General features: G+C 42.6%; 1 protein-coding gene across 2 annotated transcripts in view; it reads right to left on the minus strand.

Moving 5' to 3' along the window:
* Positions 1-1,542: 1,542 nt before the first annotated feature.
* Positions 1,543-12,820, minus strand: part of LOC129856842 (uncharacterized) — a 52,317-nt gene continuing 41,039 nt past the window's right edge. For both annotated transcript variants that reach the window (XR_008759817.1, XR_008759818.1), the window contains 3 exons: positions 4,058-4,166; positions 3,514-3,670; positions 1,543-2,997 (listed from right to left, as the gene is read on the minus strand). The gene's annotated coding sequence lies outside the window, so the exon portion shown is untranslated. The remainder of the gene's footprint in view (positions 2,998-3,513; positions 3,671-4,057; positions 4,167-12,820) is intronic.

Here is a 12,820-nt window from a genome sequence, read left to right on the forward strand (position 1 = left end):
CTGGACAGAGCAGAGGGTAAGGCAGACACGCTGACCCCTCCGAAGACGTTTCAGCTTCCAGAGATGGACCAGTTCTCCAATAGTGTTTTGCACACTTGTGATGGCAGTTGTTAGTAACAACTCTGCCAAGACCCACTCCACCAGAAATATTGTCAGTGGGAAAGTAATGAGCGTCATTAGCAATAGCAAGGGCACCTGAGCTCCAAAAATGATGCACTGTGTGAAACAGAAATAATGCAAACTACTATATTGCCAACTTCCCCTATACATTCATATAAAATATGACAACTGAGTCATTTACATGGCATGCTACCTCCACCCGTTGGAGCCCCCCACTATGCAGACCCAGAGACCCAGCTACGGTCAGCAGCTCAGGTGTGACTGGGAGTCGAGCCGTCAGACACGGTCTGTCCAGTCCCGTCCACTGTGGTCAGTCTTTACAGTGGGGACTGGACTGTAGAATGCACTGACTGATCACTCCTATTCTCTCAGGTGGATCCACGCTGTCCTCAGGGTCATTCTCCCATGATACCCAACCCTGAGTGGGAACACCCCCTGAGCTTTGATCTTAGAGTGGCCAGGTTTGGAGTATGTGGCATTGACGCAGATAGACGCAGAGAGCCGTACACCTGGACAGTGGAACTAAAAGGGGGGGCAGAGTATATCACTTTGGAATGTCAGGAATGTATTAAACAAAACAATATTATAGTATGAAGCACATGGCAGATTTTCAACAATCATTCCTAGTGTAGACCTGTCGTGAGTTCGGTGGAGCCTTCGACATGACGTCAACATTTTCCAAGCATCCAGTAACAGTAGTGCATTTCTGTTCTTTTCCATGCCATGAAAGTTAACCTGCATCAGAAATAACTGGCTAGCACCAAGGTAGTCCCCCAAACCCCAAAACACAGTGGCACTGAGAAAGCCTCCCCACAGACAACTATATCCCATAGGAGGAGCGACAGAGAAGTTGCGAAGGGAGGAGATGAGGAACAGATGGGAGCCACAGTGTGGTCTGACAGGTCTCTCTGTACTGGATTGCTTTTTCCTGTGGGAACAGTACAGCCTCTGGTTCCCCCTTCCTTCTATCCAGCCCGGTCTTTCTCACCAGCTGGAACTTATGTTCTGCTCAGTCACCGGTTTTTAATGCTATAATCACCCTGCTCCCATGCTCCTCTGCTCAGCTGTCCGCCACGAGGGAGGCACAATGGGTAGCAGCTTGGGCAGACTAATGTTGAATAAGGGCCCAGGCAAACTGGGAGGGTTTCTAAAATCTAAATGATTCCCACACCTGCCGTTCTCACCAAGTCACTATGAATGGCCGTCTGTGACTTCCGCTGGGGAGGAAGGCAGGTAAAGGCTGTGACTGTGGGACTGGGCTTGTTTTTCATGTGAACAAAATCAAACATGGCAGTTTATTTTAAATCGAGACATAACACGGTTGAGCTGTTGAAGGGACTTCTGTATTCAGATTGAGAAGCTTTTACTCTTTAGTAAATGTTTTGATTTTAAAATATGAAAATATACATTATTTCCCTCACAAGTTGTATGTAAATATATAAAGATAAACTACATGATCAAAAGTATGTGGACACCTACTCGTCGGACATCTCATTCCAAAATCATGGGCATTAATATAGAGTTTGGTCCCCTCTTTGCTGCTATAACAGCCTCCACTCTTCTGGAAAGGCTTTCCACTAGATGTTGGAACATTGCTGCGGGGACTTGCTTCCATTCAGCCATAAGAGCATTAGTGTTCGATGGAGTTGAGGTCAGGGCTCTGTGCAGGCCAGTTGAGTTCTTCCACACCAACCTCGACAAACCATTTCTGGACGGACCTCGCTTTGTTCATTGTCAGAATCACAAGCACAGCTCTTTGGTATGGCTATTCTACTGCCAATGTTTGTCTATGGATATTGCATGGCTGTGTGCTCGATTTTATACACCTGTCAGCAACGGATGTGGCTGAAATAGCCAAATCCACTAATGTCAAGGGGTGTCCACATACTTTTGTATATATAGTTTAGAAATATGTCCATCAGAACAATCATTACAAAAGGGAGATACCATGGTAATGCCCTTAATGAAACATCCCACAAAGCCACAACACCAAACCCATAGGAAACCACCAGTAAGTCCTAAGAGAGGGAGAGCAACCAGGCTCCCCAAGTTGCAATTAGCCTTGATGGCTTACCTAGTGGGAGCAAGTGTTGAAATCACTCACAGAAATTATTGTCAGGGAAGCATAATAATCGGCAGAGGGAACCACAAAACAATTACTAATGACTTAGATCTGCCTGTCAGCGATGACAACAGGGGGTTCAATAAGGCAAGCAGGAGGGGAAAACAAAATCAGCACTCAGGGGGACAGAGCCACAGCTGGAAAAGTGGCTGGCTGTATATTAAACATTGTAGATAAAACGTGGGGGCAGGTTTGCTCTACCTAGCAACATCAATTGTGGCAAATGAAAACCCCTGCTTCTCTGTTCAATCTGGAGGCTCCCAATCCCCAATAGCATATTGAAATCAACAGTAATACTTATGGAAATAGAGACTTGGAGTCCATTTTGACGTCATAGGTTTTCATTTTTACTACATTTTTGCTACATTGAAGTCTGCATGGAAATTCAGTGAACATAACAATCAAAATACATTGTAAGAATCTATTTTACACCACCGATTATTCACCAATCAATATCACGTCTCCAACATGTCCATATAAGGCGCGAGCCGCTGTCGTGGACGTGACCAGGGTCAGTCAATGATGATGTATTTCCTGTGGGTTTGTCCCTTCCAGTCACCCCCGCCTAGTCTGGCTCAGCAGAGATTGGTTGATAATGTGTAGGGCCTGACTACTTCTCATCCTCGCCAGCTGCCTCTTCTGGTCACTTTAACATGGCCCCATTAGTCATCATCTAGTCCCCAGGGCCGGGCTTGAAAAACCCTGCCTGGCAACTGCAAAGTAGTGCCGAATGAAAAGCTCACTACGTGCATGACCTAAAGGGAAAAAAGAGAACATTTTATCTGATTGACTGACTGAGCTTTTGGCAGTTCCCCTCACTGACTGCTGGGCCGGAAAAGAAAGTCACTCTTGTGAAGTTGAGTGTACGGTGTCAGAAATAGCTTCTTAAATCTGTGGCGTTAACAAATAATGTAGACTGAAGTCAGTGGCTCCCTCAGATGGTATTACAGCACTACTGTATGTGCAGTACATCATCCAAGTCATTATTAACTTCTGCGGCATTGTGTGTGTGTGGTTTTTGTGTTTACTGTATGTATGAATGACTACACCTACAACTATTACTATACTATTTGTGTATTCATTTGCTAACGCACCAGTGCACAGTTATGCATCAGCATTTTCAAGACAAGGAAAGACAGCAAAAGGCAAGTAATGACCTGAGGATAGCAATCTAGGGCAACTGACTCGGGGCGGAGGTTTGGCAGACATGATGGACTGGGTTGATAACCCTAGCAGACTGATTGATCTCCCTCATACCCCGAACATGTTACCTCTGCGTCGGCGGTGTTGGGGCCAGCTACAGTGCTTCAAACGACATCCATATTTCAGTGACAGAGGCTCCAGGGGAGGGACAACCCATTTAGCGGAGAGTGGAGTAAATTAATAATTTGACCAAATATTTAGGAAGAGGTCCTCATTTCATGGAGTCTGTGAAGGAAGAAACCACATGGGAAAAATGGTAAGCAAGTTAGGTTGCAAAAACGAATTTTCACCAAGTCCAAATCATTTTTTGTGTTCGATGTTCCATGATGCTTGTATCTCAACCAAAGTAGATAATTTTACGATTGTTTTATACATCAGTTGGGGTCTCTACGTTTCAATATAAAGTCCTAAACCTAGCATGAAAGTGCATCCTTTCACTGTGTTAAAAGATGCTTAAAATTATTCAAAGACAGAAAAGTAATTGCGATTGTGTTCAATTGTGTTTTGGAAATAAAGATAAACATGGCTTTAAAAAGGTAGTGGTAATATTTCCTTTTGTAGGCAGCTTAACTTACCCTGTCCCGTGGCTCAATTTATCTCACTCTTCCCTACCTGTAATCTGCTAAAAGCCTGGGAGCACAAGAGGACACAGGGAAGATTTGAAGTCTGAGGAAGTGGTCTGGAATAATCAGGTAGCTAGCAGGGGAGACCATGTCAGTGACTGAGAAGAAAAGACAGAAAAACGGTAAATAGGTGAACCATAGGTGTTAACTGACCAGAGGTTGTCAATGCAAATAGTCTGGGTAGCCATTTGATTAATTGTTCAGCAGTCTGATGGCTTGGGGGTAGAAGCTGTTAAAGAATAAAACACACATCACAGGATGTTAAATGAAATATATCTAACATTTTATGAAGAAAAACTGTTGTGAAACTGTTGCAAGGACTTGATAAAGAGTTGTAATGTGAATGTTTTGCTAATGTTGTCAACCTCACAAACGCAAGGTTGCTAGATCGAAACCCCGAGCTGACAAGGTAAAAATCTGTCGGTCTGCGCCTGAACAAGGCAGTTAACCCACTGTTACTAGGAGTCATTGTAAAGAAGAATTTGATCTTAACTGACTTGCCTAGTTAAAAAATGTAATTAAAGAAAAAATTTAACAGGGAGATGTAGCCTTTACACAACAGCTGGCCGGACCGACAAGTTTTTCTCTAGTGGATGTTTATTCCTTCATTGCTACTGATATGTGATTAAGGTAGAAATGTTATATACAGGTAACTGCCAAAATAACGGAAACCCTTAAGTAAATGAGATATACAAAGTATATTGAAAGCAGGTGCTTACACACAGGTGTGGTTCCTGAGTTAATTAAGCAATTAACATCCAATTATGCGTAGGGTTATGTATAAAAATGCTGGGAAGGACATTATTTTGGATACCATGGCTATGCTCCATAGGATGACAAGGCTCCCATCCACAGGGCGCTAGTTGTCACTGAATGCTTTGATGAGCATGAAAACAATGTAAACCATTTGCCATGGTCGTCTCAGTCACCAGATCAACCCAACTGAACACTTATGGGAGATTCTGGAGTGGTACCTGAAACTGTGTTTTCCAACATCATAAAAATAAAAATAAATTATGGAATTTCTCATGGAAGAATGGCATTTCTATTCCTCCAATAGAGTTCCGGCTTTGGCTAAGAGTTCCCTTCTGCGAAGGGTGGAGACTTTGCAAACCTGAACTCCCAATTTCTAATACCTATTGACCTAGAACTTAATCACGCTGCTGACCAAATTAGGCACTATTTTAGTTTTGGCTTAACCGATATTAGACTACTCTAAGGAGTGACTACAATCCACACTTTCGTTTTGGTAGAAAAGTCACTGCCAAGAAACGCTTATGTTAGCATTTTTTCAGACTATTTTACTCAGCATAGAGTTTGTCTGAAGTTACACATCACACTATTACAACAGTGTGACTGTTTTGGAATGCAATTTTCAATATACTTTCTTAAACATCCTCTGTATTGTGTGCTTATTGTCGCCCATGATGAAATTGGGGAGGGGATTGTGGATCTGTCTCCGTCCGTTAGTTTGTTAGTACGTTTGTAAGGACAGATGCCGGGGACGAGAAGCGGGTACAGGGAGTGAACATTTAATGAATAACGGACATGAAACAGAACAGAAACAGAATACGGAGAGCGTCTGGACAGGGGAAACGACAACAATGCTGATACAAGGAACACACAGGGCAGCAGACATAAATAGGGCAGGCAATCAACAAATTAAAGGAGTCCAGGTGAGTCCAATAACGCGCTGCTGCGCGTGATGATGACCAGTGATGAAGCGCATGTAACGCGTGTAACGATGGTGACAGGTGTGCGTAATGAAGGCAGTCTGAAAGGCAGTCAGAGAGGGAGAGCAGGCGTGACAACGTTAGTTCGTTTGTACCTTAGTCACACGCGATTGTTGACGAAACTTGGATGAATTTTGACCGATCTGCACGAAACTTGATATGGGGCATCTATGACAAAGGTCTCAACACAATATTTTCCAGACTTGTACCTAAAACAACATAGCCGTTATTGACCAATAAACATTCACAGGGCGTGGTCTGGCACATACAGTGAACACAGTATTCAGACCCTTTGACTTATTTCACATTTTGTTACAGCTTTATTATAAAAATGATTTAAAAGTTTTTTCCCTCATCAATCTACACACAATAACAAAGCAAAAACAGGGGGGAAAAAGGGGTAAAAAGACTGAAATATTACATTTACATAAGTATTCTGACCCTTTACTGAGTGCTTTGTTGAAACCACTTTGGCAGTGAGTACAGACTCAAATCTTCTTGGGTAAGAAGATACAAGCTTGGCACACCTGTATTTGGGTAGTTTATCCCATTCTTCTCTGCAGATCCTCTCAAGCTCTGTCAGGTTGGATGGGGAGCGTCACTGCACAGCTATCTCTCCAGAGATGTTTAAATCGGGTTCAAGTCCAGGCTCTGGCTGGGCCCCTCAATGATTTTCAGAGACATGTACCGAAGCCACGCCTGCATTGTCTTGGTTGTGTAATTAGGGTCGTTTTCCTGTTGGAAGGTGAACCTTCGCCCAAGTCTGAGGTCCTGAGCGCTCTGCAGCAGGTTTTCATCAAGGATATCTCTGTACTTTGCTCCGTTCATCTTTCCCTCAATCCAGACTAATCTCCCAGTCCCTGCCTCTGAAAAACATCTCCAAAGCATGATTCAGCCACCACGTGCTTCACCGTAGGGATAGTGCCAGGTTTCCTCCAGACGTGACACTTGGCATTCAGGCCAAAGAGTTCAATCTTCGTTTCATCAGATCAGAGAATCTTGTTTCTCATGGTCTGAGAGTACTTTAGGTTCCTTTTGGCAAACTCCAAGCGGGCTGTCATGTGCCCTTTACTGGGGAGTGGCTTCCATCTGGTCACTCTACCATCAAGGCCTGATTGGTGGATTGCTGCAGAGATGGTTGTCCTTTTGGAAGGTTCTCCCGTCTCCACAGAGGAACTCTGGAGGTCTGTCAGAGTGACCATCTGGTTCTTGGTCACCTCCCTGACCAAGGCCCTTCTCCCCCGATTGCTCAGTTTGGCCGAGTGACCAGCTCTAGGAAGAGTCTTGGTGGTTCAAAACGAATTCTATTTAAGAATGATGGAGGCTACTGTGTTATTTGGGACCTTCAATGCTGCAGACATTTTTTGGTACCCTTCTCCAGATCTGTGCCTCGACACAAACCTGTCTAGGAGCTCTATGGACAATTACTTCGCCTTCATGGCTTGGTTTTTGCTCTCACATGCACTGTCAACTGTGGAACCTTTTGTGGGGTGGCAGGTAGCCTAGTGGTTAGAGTGTTGGGCCAGTAACTGAAAGGTTGCTGGTTTGAATCTCCGAGCTGACAAGGTAAAAATCTGTCATTCTGTCCCTGAACAAGGCAGTTAATCAAATGTTCCTTGGCCCTCATTGTAATTAAGAGTTTGTTCTTAACTGACTTGCTTAGTGAAATAATGGATAAAATGTTTCAACTGTTCTGCCTGCGGTTACGGAACCCCTACCTGTCCCAGACCTGCTGTTTTCAACTCTTAATGATCGGCTATGAAAAGCCAACTGACATTTATTCCTGATTATTATCTGACCATGCTTGTCATTTACGAACATTTTGAAAATCTTGGCTCTCTCTAATTTTCTCCTTCTCTCTTTGTTTCTCTCTCTCGGAGGACCTGAGCCCTAGGACCATACGTCAGGACTACCGGGCATGATGACTCCTTGCTGTCCCCAGTCCACCTGTACTTGCTGCTATTCCAGTTTCAACTGTTCTGCCTGCGGTTATGGAACCGCCACCTGTCCCAGACCTGCTGTTTTCAACTCTTAATGATCGGCTATGAAAAGCCAACTGAAAATTATTAATGATTATTATTTGACCATGCTTGTCACTTATGAACATTTTGAACATCTTGGCATAGTTCTGTTATAATCTCCACCCGGCACAGCCAGAAGAGGACTGGCCACCCCTCATAGCCTGGTTCCTCTCTAGGTTTCTTCCTAGGTTTTGGCCTTTCTAGGGAGTTTTTCCTAGCCACCGTGCTTCTACACCTGCATTGCTTGCTGTTTGGGGTTTTAGGCTGGGTTTCTGTACAGCACTTCGAGATATTAGCTGATGTACGAAGGGCTATATAAAATAAACTTGATTGATTGATAAAAAAATAAAATAATTGACAGGTGTGTGCCTTTCCAAATAATTTCCAATCAATTGAATTTACCACAGATGGACTCCAATCAAATTGTAGAAATATCTCAAGGATGATCAATGGAAACAGGATGCACCTGAGCTCAATTTCAAGTCTCATAGAAAAGGGTCTGAGTACTTATGTAAATAAGGTATTTCTATTTAAAAAAATCTGTTTTCACTTTCTCATTATAGGGTATTTTGTGTAGATGAGGATTTTTGTTTTGAACCAATTTTATAATAAGGTTGTAACATTACAAAATATGGAAAAAGGGAAGGGGTCTGAATACTTTCCGAATGCACTGTAAATGCATAGAAATCAGTATAGGATATTCGTAGTGTAACAAAATGTGGTGCACATGTTGCAAACAATGTCGAAACTCAACATATGCAAGAACATCCACATCGACCTCACGGTGGCACTATAACAGGCACATGTTTTATCACTTGATCTGTTTGACCCAGAGTGATGAAATTTGGCACACATGCTCAGGGATATGAGTCACACGATATCTCAGACACCACTGGCCCGATTCTGATGAAAAGTGGGTAAATTATGCGTCTTGCCATAGAAATCCGGAATTTACAAAATTACACAAATTTGCCCAAGGGGGGCGTTGAATCATTTGTGGGGGATGACATGTTTACTGTTGCCTTGTTGTTTAACCATTGATATGTTCTCGTGGCCATTTTGAGACCTTAAGGAGCATCAGGTACTGCTGGAATGTCTACCAATGTCATGTCCATCTTTTTGTGAGCAATTACACTGGTCAATCAAAACATTTATAAAGCATTTATAAAGTATAAATAGCTCAAACTTTAGATGAGTCTGCACAAAAATACTTAACTAATGATTTGTAAATGGTTTAAAATGACTTATATTAAACATCTTATGAATGATCTTATGAATCATTGTTAAAGACTTTAAAAGTTGTTTACAAATGTGTGAATAACTAGGTTACTAACATTTATAAAAGAGGGAGTAATGATTAAGAAATTATGAATAAACGATTTAGTAATCCTTTATAAATGCTTTATAACGTGGAGTTATTATAACGTGCTACCAAGGGACTTGTTTCTAGAAAGTTATGGTCACAACGACTTGGTAAAAACACTGATTCTCCCCTTGACATCGTAAGCTAGGACTGAGGTCGACACTTGAATATGATGCATTGCAGCTGTAAATATTCGTGGCATAACAGCTCAGACTCGTTTTCTCTTTTTATGCAAATGATTGTTCCATCATTGTCTGCGCTGTCATAATACATTTTAAGACTTGAAGGATAAACTTCAAGTCTAATAAATCTTTCAGTGGAACTGGCTCATTGTCATGCACTGCTCAGCTCGGGGCCCCAAGGGCCTCTAAGGGCCCATATGGCTCAGGTGGCAACCCTCTATTGTCTCCCTCAAAGCTTCAGAGATTTACAAACCCAACTTCTTCTCCTTCCCCTACCACCCCACCACCCTGGCAACCCCCTTGCAGCTACCTAGCTCCAGTGTACCCTACAGTGTACATGCCAGAATAGAATGTGTATAAAGCCCATTTGACAATTACAACAAAACACATCAACAAAAGGAATGGGCCCTGCCCAAATGAGTGGTCTCCACTCAGCAGACAATGCTACTGGCTCACCTCAATGCTTCACCCTGCCCTCCATCTCGGCCTAACCCTTGGCCCCCTGCGGACTCCGGAATGCTCAGGGACACTGAGGGGATAGCGACCTTTCTCCCAACCAGTGTCCCACCTTAGATTTCTCGGGAAGATTATCAGTTGGAATAGGGGGAGTGTCCCAAGCTGCTATCCGTAGCTCCCTTCCAACCCCGTTTGAAAAGATTCCAGTGAGACGTCAAGACAGAAAGACCAGATGCTTGGTTTTAAGGGAGGCTCGTCTAGAATTTCATGCCGGATTGCAAAAACTTTGTAGGGTTTTAACTTCTCATTGTTCTAGCTATTATTCAAACGTAAAAACCAGACGACGTGACAGCAGTTTCATATTACTGGGGGTTACGTCTCAAAAACTCAACACAGATTGAGGCCTATACAGGAAGTCTGTACTACACATCAACTCCAGACCGTCAGCAAACATGTCATATGTGATTGATGACTTTATTAGTTGTCTTCGGGACTCCCCTCTCTTCCAGTTGATTTCCATGAGATGTTATTTGAGTGACGCCCAGAACCAGTATGCCACTCACCTGTGTCTGTCCCAGTGGCATTGGACCATAGCTCTACCCAGGGAGTGCCATCAGGTGTGTTGATCATGATTAAGTGCCAGCCAGACACGCTACCAATCCCTAACAACTGTATGGGTGGTAACAGTGTCCCACCAGCTGGTGACATCACCAATTAAGAAGATGAACAACATTTTATTGGCCCACAGAGTGACAGTGAGCTAGGGAGCATCAACTGTTGGTATGACAAAGACCGACATCAATAGAAATTAGGTCTGAGCATGTGAAAACCTATTTACACAAACATATGAATTAATAGGTGTTTGGCTGTGTTAATCGTTTTGGCAAATTGCTTATCGTTTGTTCAATAAAAACAACTGAATTTGGAGAGCAGTACAACATTTTCTATTGGCAAAGGTGAGTCCATTTGAATGCGCTAATAATATTGCATTTCACATTTATATGCTCCTACATATGCCCAGCTTCTACCTTCCAAGCCATAAGACTGCTGAACAATTAATCAAATGGCCACCCGGACTATTTGCATTGATCCCCCTCCGCCACTTTGATTTCACACTGCTGCTACTCGCTGTTTATTATCCATGCATAGTCACTTTACCCCTACCTACATGTACAAATTAGCTTGACTAACCTGTCCCTTGCACCGGTTTTATTGTGTAACTTTTGTATTTAATTTTTTTATTTAGTTTATTTAGTAAATATTTTCTTAGCATTTCACGGTAAGGTCTACACCTGCTGCATTCGGTGCGTGTGACAAATACAATTTGATTTGAAATCCTTTCTTGAATACTGTGGCCAAGACATTTCTTCTACTGTATTGATAGAAGATGTGATTATGAATGGTACGTGTTTTGATGGGTTTTGTTAATATCCAATAAAATCATTAGTATATTATAAATATGAACACATTCCTCTTAGGAGAACATAAGACACACCGTCTTTGCAAACGAAAGTCTCTGTGCTAAAAACAAGTGGAGCAGTCCACCATAATGTAGGTAATATAATATTTAGCAGACGCTTGTATCAAAAGGAACTTGTAGTCATTCATTTGACAGGTCCCGGGAATCGAACCCATTATCTTGGTGTTTAAAGCGCCATGCTCTACCAACTGATCCACAAATGCCTACAGGTGCAGAACACAACATATTCTAATTATTACACTTACCATTGTAACCATCGTAACGTCTAAAAACCACGTCACAAAGGGAAAAACAAAAAAGAACAACCAAAGTGACAACAAAGAATGCCAGCCGTGCGCACAAACACACAGGAAATGAAGCAGTCTGCATGTGCAGCGTTTGGGTGTAACTCCAACAGACCAGACCGAAACCAAACGAAAAACTTAACATTTCCGCAATTAAGGGTTTTCAATGGCAGAAAGTTTAAAATTCCAAGCCAAAGATAAAAGAGGAATATGTGGAAAACACACTCCTGATAACCAGGGTGAACAACCATTATTCTAAAATGTTACCAGATGCTTCAATAGCACGGTCACTGAGAGAGGTTATCGTATCTTTGCACAATTTTTTCAGCTTATCTACCCCATGCTCCATTGCCTTCAATGGCCAAGTAAATCAATATTAAACCCCAACCCATTTTGGATAACTGATTTTGGCCTTATTATCTCATACTTTTAATATTTGAATTAAAATTGCAACTATTTTGGATACTATGCATTTTGCTGGTGGGGGAATCCTAGACTCTCATTTAACCTTGTGTTGCTCTAGTTCAATATTTGAGAAGATTAATCTCTGATCCCAGTTCACTCTATTTCCATTGTAAACAGACTGGCAATGTGGCCGAGGCTCTCTATCTGCCTAGAGGAGAAACTACTGTACCTCCCTTTGTTTACATACCTAACAAATGGATGCTCAACATGACAATCACACTGTATTGCTCGAGTCTTTGCAAGAGGGTCTTTCTTCCGCGCCGTCGCTTTATTTGCAAATGCATACAGCAAACTGACAGTGGTGAAAAGGTTTAAACAACTCAAGTAAAGACAGGGTAATGACCATCTATGTTCTTCCCGTGGGAGACGCTGGTCACTCACAGTTGAATGGGGGCCACATGTGACTGACCTATCAGGGGATCTTGTTTGTATCAAGCTGAGTGACAGTTGGGTGGGGGGCCGGGGCAGGGGAATAACAGAGTAATAACAGGGTAATAACTGGCCTAAAGCCCCCAGTCCTTCACCCCTCCATCACTCAAAACTCCCCAAATCACACCAAGGCATCCAGAGGCCCCATGTCTTAGTCCATCAGGAAAGAGGACTAATGAATGAACAAGGGATGGGTTTGAATAAAAAGTAATTTTTCAATCGACCAAGCTTGAGAGGGGGATAGTGATAGATTTTTCTCTTCTACCTCCCGGTGCATAATCTAAAACTGAATTTAGAAGATTTGACCAATGTCGATATTAAAACGCTCAAAACAATAGG

This window comes from Salvelinus fontinalis, chromosome 1 (assembly GCF_029448725.1).
Source record: "Salvelinus fontinalis isolate EN_2023a chromosome 1, ASM2944872v1, whole genome shotgun sequence".
NCBI classification, from domain to species: domain Eukaryota; kingdom Metazoa; phylum Chordata; class Actinopteri; order Salmoniformes; family Salmonidae; genus Salvelinus; species Salvelinus fontinalis.